We start from the raw sequence: 10,574 nt of genomic DNA on the forward strand, positions 1-10,574 counted from the left end.
TTATTATTTACATGTTTTAGATTATTGTTTGTGAATACTGCTGGATGTGACCCGTTGCACAAGTGAATAGGTAAATGGTATTATACTAAGTTTGCTGTCTGAGCAGGTAATGGGACATGCTGAGCTTCTACGTACAAAACCACTTTAAACAGCTGAATCCTGACAGACCTGCTAGCCTTGACTGATACAAGAATCACCATATCTTTACTACAAAAAATACATGAAAATTATATAATGGAATGTGGCAGGCTTGAACTTCCACATTGAAATACAAGATCATTTTTGGAAACAGAATCCAGATATTGTGTTATTACAGGAGATGCTTAAGTTGTTGGAAAAATTAACTGTCTATTTTGCACCCAGTATTATTATAGATGGGGACTTTAACAAAGTTCTCTTCCTTGACCCTCTTCAGTCTGATTTCCGTCCCCATTCACACTACTGAAACAGCTTTAACAAAAGTATCAAACGACTAGCTCTCTGCCAAAGTTACTTCTCTCTGCTAATAGTCCTGCTTTCAGCTGCTTGTGGTATTGTTAATCACCACCTTCTTCTTTATTCACTTTCTTCAATAGGTATGCTAGATAATAAAGCATGCAATACTGCGGACACCATGGATGGGATAATAAATCTTACATAACAAAAATCTCTTTGTAATCATTTGAGGTATAAACTATTTTACTAGAGGGTACCAATCAACCCTGAGTGTCTAAAGAATTTTCACCTTGACTGCCTTTTCAGCTGTACCCCATGTTGGGTTTGGACAAATATACTATATAGACAAAAGTATTGGAACCCCAGACAATTACACCAACAGGGTCTATTATGCCATTGCATTCTAAATACATAGACATTAATATTTAATTGTTCCCCTCTTTGTAGCTATAGCAGCTTCCACTCCCGATGTTGGAGTATTTCTGTGGGAATATAAGCACATTCATCCAGTAGGCCTGGCTAACAATCTCCATTTCAGTTCATCCCAAAGGTGCTCAATGGGGTTGAGGTCAGATCTCTGTGTGGGCCAGTCAAGTTCGCCCACATCAAACTGATCCAACCATGTCTTTATGGACCATGCTTTGTGCACTGGGGCACAGTCATGCTGGAATAAAAAAGGGCCTGTTATCTATTCATATAGTTGTAAACATAAAATTATCTAAAATGTCTTTGTATGCTGTAGCATTAATATCACCATTTAATGGAACTAAAGGGTCTAGCCCAAACCCTGAAAAACAGCCCCAGACCACTCTCTTTCCTCCACCAAAGTTTGCAGTAGGCACTATGCATTCCATTAGGTTACATTTTCCTGGCATCTGTCAAAACCAGATTCGTCCATCAGACTTTCAAATGGTAAAGCTTGAATGATCACTCCAGAGAACACTTGGTATTGCACATAGTGATCTTTGGTTTGTGTGCAGCTGCTCAGCCATGGAAACTCATTTCATAAAGCTTCTGACACACAGTGCTTGTGCAGATGTTGCTTCCAAGAGCAATTGAATGATGCTACAGAGAACAAATTTTTTTTGCGTACTACGCTCTTCAGTACTCGGCAGCCCCTGCTCTGCCAATGTATGTGGTCTACTGATTTGTGCCTGAGCTGTTGCTACCACTAGACATTTTCACTTCACAATAATAGCACTTACAGTGGACTGGGGTAGATATAGCAGGGCTGAAATTTTACCAACTGACTTGTGGCAAAGGTGGCATCCTATGACACTGCCATGTTTAAAGTCACTGAGCTCTTCATTACAACCCACTCTACTGCCAATGTTTGCCTATGGAGATGGCATGCCTATGTGCTTGTTTTTATATACCTGTTAGCAATGGGTGTGGCTGAAACACCCAAATTCAATAATTAGGAAGGGTGTCCCTATAATTCTGTCCATATAGTGTATGTTCCAATCTTACATAAAGTCTGAACTTGACCTTTGTTTATGCTCATTGCAAGATATCCATGCTACTGAAAACAACAGTGTCATTGGCCACAGGTTATTTTTTTTTTCTTGGAAAATCACATTCAGCTGATCTTTGGGTAGGGAAAAGTACAGAGCTCAATAACCTCGGCAATCCTTCATCTCCTGGCCCAATTGCTTAATGATGGGGGGGGGGGTGCGAGGTATCCACTGAGAGCTGACCAGAACCTTAGCCCCATTCAACAGGTTCTTAACAATTGATCTTTTATAGTGTGAAATTTGTCTGTTAGTGTGGTGCAGGAGTTTGCAGGTTTGAATGGTGGAGGGGTTTCGGTAAGCTTAGCTGTGCCGTGTCTGATCTGTTCCAAAAGGGGTGGATAAGCTCACAACTCCACCAAGTATGCAACATTGTCCCCTGCTTCACCCCGCAGCAACAACAACGGTCCGGTAAGTCCGGATTGATTCAATGATTCAAAGCTGGGGTTTTGTACCAGAAAGTGAGTAATCATCTCATTGTTCAGAAGAGTTGACTCCCTACGAGCCTGCGTAAGGTCAATTAATGTATCTGTGAGACAGTTACGTTTCTGTTGCTGTTCTGAAGACACAATTCGCCACAGTAGAGTAGTTATTTGTTGTGATTGCTATTTGTTTCGTTCTTTGTGCAGGAGGGCAATAAGTTGTCCCTGAAGTGGGTATTTATGCCCCTCACAGATAGAGGAGAGCCCTACACCTGTGGTGTCATTGTCTCTAAAATAATTTTGGAGGGAAGACCTGATTAGAGAGTTGACCCTGTGAGTCAATAAGGAGCGATTAATTTAGACGCCACATTCGTTATGCTGGGCGTAAATTAGGAGCGGTGATCAGCATGGTCACTCCATGTCATAGGATCTTACCGGGTCTCCCTTTTTAAGGGCAGACAACCATAGGACATAAATCAAATTGTCTATGCAGGAGTATGAGGCATGGACCCTTGATAAGGTCCATGCCTCATCTAGTCTAGTGTTTGTGGGCAGGCACGATTAGGAGCAGTGTATGTGTGTGTGGGTATAGTGTAGTGTGGGAAGGCCTGTCATACTTTAAGGAAAGAGAATGATTCCCTGTAACACACGTTTAACTCAGGGGCAGTGTTAATCTGTCCTCCATGAAATATCTCCAGGCCTATTCCTGGTTAAAATGAGTGTTTTGGGCCCTGGGCATCACTAACACAAAGCGCCATGCTTTAAATCTAGGGGTAGGCAGAGTAAGTCAATGATGTGTGTTTGGCGTGTCTTAGTATGATAGTGTATGTTTGTAGGTATGTTAGTGTATGTTTGTGGGTATGTTAGTGTGCTTCCAGGTGTGTAATTGTGGGCATCTTTCTAGGTATATTAGTGTGGGAATGTTTTTGGGAAACTTTATAGCAATATGTGCTTAAGGGGTGTCAGACAGCATTTGTACCATCCATATTATGGACATGATTATGCTACACACTGTGTTGCATGTGATGAATCAATGGAGTGCTCCAAACTCAAGGAGGCTTCTAGGTAATGAGGAGCAGCTTCATGGAATTATGAGTAGGTGAGTGCTCTCATGTGAAAGATAAAGATAAGTTAAACATGCTAATTTAGGGTGGTTTTAGCTAAAACATTAAATATGTTTTTTTCCATACTTTATATATATAAAAAGTTTGGACTGAATGGTTTGAGTTCCCCTTTGAGTAACAATGAGAGTCACTCTGGTCAAAAAACTTGAAAATGTCGGGAGTTTTAACAAGCATTCTCAGATGGCAAACCAAGCCAACACATTATAGAGATATATAGATCTGTAAACATAAACTACAGAGCAATGTAGTACAAACATACATTGCCAAGGGGGTAAAACTAACACACCTTATTCTGCTTTGCACTTGTGTTGAAGTACTGATCTCCATAAGTTTCTATTTGGACATGTGACTGTACATGCGCTGGAAACTCATCGTTATCGCTGTTATATCCATAATATACTTTGTCCTCTGACTTTTCCTTGCCAACGTGTTGATTCCCAGTGGTGTAGGGCAAGCCTTTTTCAATGCCTGAAGAGACAGTCTTTCGGGGTATCCTAGGTTGGGGACCCTGGGAGTCCTTTTTATTAGATGCATTAGAATGCTGTACGGAGTTGGAAGAGTCAGGGCTTCTCATGCTTAGCTCAGCTGAGCTCTTGTTGACAGACTCATGGGGAGGAGTTTGTGGCCTAACAGACACCCCATTTTTTAGATGAAGTGCTTGTGAGCTCCTTCCAGCCTCTTCTGTTTTTGTGTTCAAGCCCTGGGAGTCCCTCCAGATAGACTGTTGAGGAGATGATGGTCGAGACACAACAACATTATATGATATGTCTCCTTGGGTAGGTGATGTAACTGGGCGCCATGAAATTTTATTCTCAGTACTCTCGGTGCAATAATACAGACCCACATATTGTTTGTTATGTATGTCTGGTGTAAGACAGGTAAGGGGTCCTGCTGGCTTATACTGAGGCACCTCAGAATTGGGTTTCAGCATCTGATTAGAGCTGCTTTGGGCAGACAGAGACTCTTCTGGCTTCTTGCTCTGTTTCTGATGCTGGTCATAAGAAAATGCTCCAGTATTGTCCTTACATTGTTGATGCTGGCTGTGGTCAGCAACTTTTCCTGCTAAATGATGCCATGGCTCCTCCTTCTGGCTCTGTTGATACTGTGGACTGCGAAAGGGTTCTGCAGATCTTGTGGTAATTGTGTGATGAAACTAAGAACAAACAGAGGAGAATAATAATAATAATGATAATAATAACAACAACAACAATAATAACAGCAATAATAAAAGTGGTTGAAATGTAACCATAGACTTTTACTAGATGTCTTTCACTGAGCAAGTGAGTACACCCCTCAAATGTTTGTAAATATTTTATTATATCTTTTCATGTGACAACACTTAAGAAATTACACTCTGCTACAATGTAAAGTGTAAAGAGCGTACAGCCTGTATAACAGTGTGAGTTTGCTGTCCCCTCAAAATAACTCAACACAGCCATTAATATCTGTACTGTACATCAATGTCCTTAAATAGCGTTATTAATACAACTGTATAATCTCAAAGCATTCTATCTGGGTTTTTTTATTAAATAGTACTTGTGTTTTTTGTTTTTATTTAATTAAAAAAACATTTTCTATTAAGCTTTCCAATTATTTTTGGGTAACTTAATTAATGAAACAATTAGGTGGTTTTGCACTCTGAACTTTAGGTTGATAACCTGCCTGAAGTCTGTTCCAAGGTGACGTTTCAGACTTTGGCTGAAGCTTTTTAAAACCATAAGTAGCATCCTTTCACGATTGCTACTTATGGTTAAAAAAGGGTTGTCATGAAAATGTATTCATTTTTATTAATGATATTTCAAAGACTACATTATTAGCATTTGTTTTATATGTATTATTTTATGTTAATCGGAAGACACATAGAAGTGCTCTTTTAAACTTTATTGAAGTAATGGTTATGATTAAGTATGTTGTTGTGTAAAACACCTGAAACATATTTATCTGTGGTGTTTATTAACTAAACCAGGTGTTTCCATGAGAGTGTATTATTTAAACAGATTTTACTATGTATTATGAACGGCCAACCCTGGTAAACTTTTTACATCCAGAGTTGAGCAGGCCCTGCTTAATGCATTGTTTACAAGGGGATATCTCTTTAAAAATCATCTCTCTGGTTTAACTATACCACCAGGGTTAACCATTTTTAGTGTATATTTATTTCACATAGTACAAATGTTCAGCTCTTCTGCAAAATCTGTGTTTAGTGAAAACACCTGCAAAGGTTAGGTACCTGGACATTAATCTGTCCATGTGGATGAAGTAGGTGAGAAGTAATGTCCACAAGCTTCAGTTGCTCACAGATGTAGCATTAAAATTGTCAGGAAAACCATGGTCATGGTCATCAGCAAAGAAAAATAAATTGGGTGCAGCCCAAAGGTTGGGGTGCAAGAATCACAAATGCACAAGTGTCAGAATGAGGAGATGAACAAGTAGGAACCAGGCTGACTTCTTACAAGGACCAAGAAATGAGGACAGTGAGATATCAGTTATATATCCTGGTAATAAACTGCATTGTACGTCCCAGGTAAAGTAGGTAGAACATCTAGAGACAGTAATCTTAGTGGACAAAACTGAAATCCAGGTTTGGAATCCATACCTCTCTGTCCTGGCCCTCGGAGAAAGTGGGGCTGCATATGCGCCAGCTACATACAGTCTCTTTCTGACTGGGACTCAGAAGCTCCACCTAGAATTGCAGTTGTTTCAGTACCATGCTATAGGCATTTCAACACAAAGGCCTCAGATACTGTTTTTTAAATCAATGTTCGGACTTTACCAAATGTTTTGACCTCAAACTCACTACATTTGGAGTATTGACACATGAGCTGATGCTCAAACATACATGTGAAACTTTCCAATCTCCTTACCGATTTTAGGAAAAACTCCCAGTTTTTCCAAGCAACGTCCAAATTTTTACCTGAAGTGTCTTCTTTCTGAAAACACAAATACAGATCGCACAGAGCAGGGAGAGATGAACAAATAAAAAAGGATCATAAAGTCTTATTGTACTATGTATGCAGTGAGTAAGATACCAAACAGCAGAAAGTGGCACAATAAGAACACAGGACATAGAGCAGCACACACAGGGAACCTTGTCTTGTACTTCTACTGGGCGAAGGATATTCTCTCGGTTTATCCATTCAGGTTCTGCAGATCCCTATGAAAGAGGCATTTACGACATAATAAAATGGGTATATTTTGTCTTAAAGAAAGACATTTTACACATATTAATCATTGCTACAGATTTGTAATCTGAAACAGGTTTCTATAAATACTTAATTGTTCCCACTAAATCTTTATTACCACCCCTTTATGGCCTACTCACCTGAATTCTTCCATGGTTTGGAAAATGGTCCTGGCTCCATTTTCCAGTAGCTATTGGGCAGTTGTCAAACTGAATGAAGTAAAAATTTAGAATAAGAGTGGATCGTTCCCTAAATGTTCATCCTAAATTAGATAATCTCTTCCAAAATACAGGCTGCACATTTGACGTGGCTTGCGTGATTGCAGTTAGTAGTCAACATCAATTATTCTATTTTTAATAATTTATTCATTTGTTTGCAGATCATAATGATTTAATGATTTTTTTCCCTTATCCAACATTAAAAGACTTACAAAGGTGCAAGAAGGCATTTTCTGTATTTGTATACCTCTTCTCAGTTACTGGTGGCAGAAAGCATTGGTGAAATTTGTGGCACGTCTCTTTTCCTCTGCTTTCTGGTGACACAGACATTGATACTTCTGCCTCACATAGGATGGCTTGGGGGTCAGGGTTTAAAAATACACTATATGGACAAAAGTATTTGGACCCCTGACCATTACACCATCAGGGACTTCTATGACATTGCTTTCTAAATACATAGACATTAATAAATAGTTGCTTCTCCCTTGTGCAGCTATAACAGCTTCCACTCTTCTGGGAAAGCTTTCCACAAGATTTTGGAGTGTTTCTGAAGACCTGGCTCGTAATCTCCATTCCAGTTCATCCCAAAGGTATTTGATAGGGTTGAGATCAGGGCTTTGTTCAGGCCGGTCAAGTTCTTCCACAACAAACTCATCAAACCATGTCTTAATGGACCTTGCTTTATGCACTGGGACACAGTCATGCTGGAATAGAAAAGGGCCTTCCCTAAACTGATCCCACAAATTTGGAAGCATAGCATTGTTCAAAATGTCTTGATATGCTGAAGCATTAGGTTTTCCCTTCACTGGAAGTAAAGGGTCTAGCCCAACCCCTGATAAACAGCCCCATGCCATTAAATTATTTTAGCTGCGTGACCTAACTTCACCCCAGTTCTGAACTACTTTGTGACCTCCATTCAAAAATGTACGTTTGTGCTATGTTGTCTAATTTTGCCCATAAATATGCCACTGAGCATTAGAGTGTAATTTTGCTTTCTTACCATATCGGTCCTTGGAGGCGGATGAAGGCTTGCTCTTCGCATTCTTAGCTCGTGACGCAAAGGCACAGATTCCTGAAACCATGGATTATTAGAAATCAATCTACCATGCTAAACTCGTGTTATGACTGTCAAGCCTATAGGCAACTTTGAGTCTGTTAAGTATTTTGTGGTTATATGCACTATGCTAAAAAAAAAAAACTTTTTTCTAAAATAATTCTGCTTGAATTAGGTAAAAAAACAAAGAAATTGAAAAAAAACATGCAAAAAAACACAGAACAGATCAGAGCGTAGTGTAGATGTTCTTAATGTTGTAAATTACTATTGTAGCAGGAAATGGCTAATTTTTAATGGAATATCTTCATTGGCTTACCGAGGCCCTTTATCAGCAACCATCACTCCTGTGCTCCAATGTCCTTGCTTTCCTTGAAAACAGCAACCTCAATTACTTTAAAAAGGTTGTGTATGTGTCTAGAGTGATCAGTCCAAAGCCAAATATCTGGTATCTGAACAATTGTTTTTTTCCCTTGGAAAATATATGGTACATGTGATACCTACTATATTCATGAGAAAACCTGTGTACATTCCTTGTAGACCAAACATTTACATTGAGACTGTATACTTTTAGGGAAATGTTTTGTAGGAGATAGCTTCCTCATTAGTGATGTTTTTGTTTGTCTGGTAACTATGGTCAATAACCACTTACCTCAGGGTACAAACAAGGGCTGGATTGGCGTCTTGTTAGTTTTCTCTCTCTAAAAGGATGCTTTCCCGACAGGCTTTGGAGTAACCCAGCTTCAAGGGCCTGGAAAGCTTCTAGAGCTTCTGCTGTCCTTTTATAATGTCATCAATATTATCAAGACGAATCCACCATAAAGACCAAAAGCCAATCATGGTAGAAGAAATTGGAAAAGAGAGAAGATAATTACAAAATGTGAACTTGAGACACTGAAGACTTCATGAAATGAGTCAACAAGGATTATTTATACTAAATGCTATGGAAAACCCAATCACAGGCAAGTGTACCTCACCTTAGCCTGAGTTCTGTCTATCTGACATCCACATCTACATCTGACCTCTGGAGCCTTCTAATTCTTAAGCGTTTGTTACTTACTTCCGTTCCTGGCCGAATAACCTTTCCACTTCTGCTCTACCGGGGCTACGCATTCGGACCTTCAAGTCTAGTTTTGCGTTATGTTCTGGTATCAAACGTTTAGCTCGTGGTATATCTGCCAAAGTTGAGTACTGGGTTCGATTTGACGGTCCCTGAGGACTACATTCAGAGTCTATGGAGCTATTAGATGAAGTGAGTCTTCGGCTGACTCCAAGGTTTAGAGGTTTCCCAAACCCAGAATCCAATTTATTTCTATCAGTTCTACAAGAGGTATCCAGTTTTCTTTTCCCAGAACTGTTATGAAAGAGTGTAGCATTCACTGAGGGAACAGGATATTGATTTAGTGCACAGATCACTATGCTGTAATTCAACCACAAATTTACAAAACAAATAACATATAAAACATAATACAAAAAGCAACAGAAAACAAAGAACATATAAAAGATACAATACCTTATTAACACTTTTGACAGACATAAAACAAATGATAAACTCTCTAGCCTGAGCACTGCAACCTAGTATGATACAGTAAGATAAAAGCAGACAAACCTGGTTTTGCCAGTGGAAGCTTTCGAGTGGAGCTTATTGTGTCATCCACAAAATTTTGACGTAATACAGTGGGAGAGGTCCTTTTCTGCTGAGCTCTTGCAGGGATGGTGGACGTGAACTGAGATCTCACTGGAGAGGTGCTTCTCTGTTGGGATCTTATGTGAGAGTTGCTCCACTGCTGAGACTGTGTGGTGGAAATGTCTTTCTGCTGATATCTTATAGGGGAGATGCTTCTCTTTAAGGGTCTCACAGGAGAGACACACCTTTGTTGGTATCTTGCAGGAGAGGGGCTTCTTTGGCGATATCTTCCAGGGGAGGTACTCCCCTGTTTGGATGTTGTAGGTGACGTGCTTCTCTGTAGTTGCCTTGCCGGAGATGTGCTCCTTTGGTGGGGCCTTACTGGAAAGATGCTCTTCTGTTGAGGTCTAGCAGTGGAAGTACTAATCTGCTGAGGTCTTGCAGGATATGTGCTCCTTTGCTGTGTACTAGCAGGGGAGATACTCCTCTGCCGGGGTGTCTCAGGAGAGGTGCTCCTTAGTTGAGGTCTCGCAGGTGAGGTGCTCCTTTGATGAGATCTTGCTGGAAAGGTGCTCCTCTGTTGAGATCTTACAGGCGAAGTGCTTCTTTGATGAGGTCTCACTGGCAAGGCACTCCTTTGGTGAGATGTCAATGGTGAAATGTTTCTCTCTTGATATATTGAGGGAGAAATGCTCCTTTGCTCAGTTCCCACTAGCTTTGTGTTCCTTTCATGGGATCCCATGGTAAAAGTAGGGTTTTGCTGCTCTCTTGTGGGGGCTGAACCTCTCCGATGAGATTTTCCTGGAGATGTGCTTCTTTGTTGTGGTCTTACAGGAGGTGTACTTCTCTGTTGAGTGTTAACAGGAATGTGCTGAATAGCTGATGTGCTTTTTTGGTTGGATTGTCTGGGAAATTCCACACAGGATCCAGAGTATTGCATCTCACCTTCAGCTCCAAAAATCTCAGAGACCTCTTCGTAGATACTATTCAGTCGCCAGTCCTGA

General features: G+C 40.1%; 1 long non-coding RNA gene across 1 annotated transcript; it reads right to left on the reverse strand.

The window, feature by feature from the left end:
• Positions 1 to 6,354: 6,354 nt before the first annotated feature.
• Positions 6,355 to 6,844, reverse strand: LOC128500853 (uncharacterized). Its single transcript, XR_008354956.1, has 3 exons — positions 6,815 to 6,844; positions 6,581 to 6,646; positions 6,355 to 6,422 (listed from the first exon to the last, which is right to left on the reverse strand). It is a non-coding gene; the product is annotated as an uncharacterized LOC128500853 (long non-coding RNA).
• Between the last annotated feature and the right edge of the window lie 3,730 nt (positions 6,845 to 10,574).

This window comes from Spea bombifrons, chromosome 6 (assembly GCF_027358695.1).
Source record: "Spea bombifrons isolate aSpeBom1 chromosome 6, aSpeBom1.2.pri, whole genome shotgun sequence".
NCBI classification, from domain to species: Eukaryota; Metazoa; Chordata; class Amphibia; order Anura; family Pelobatidae; genus Spea; species Spea bombifrons.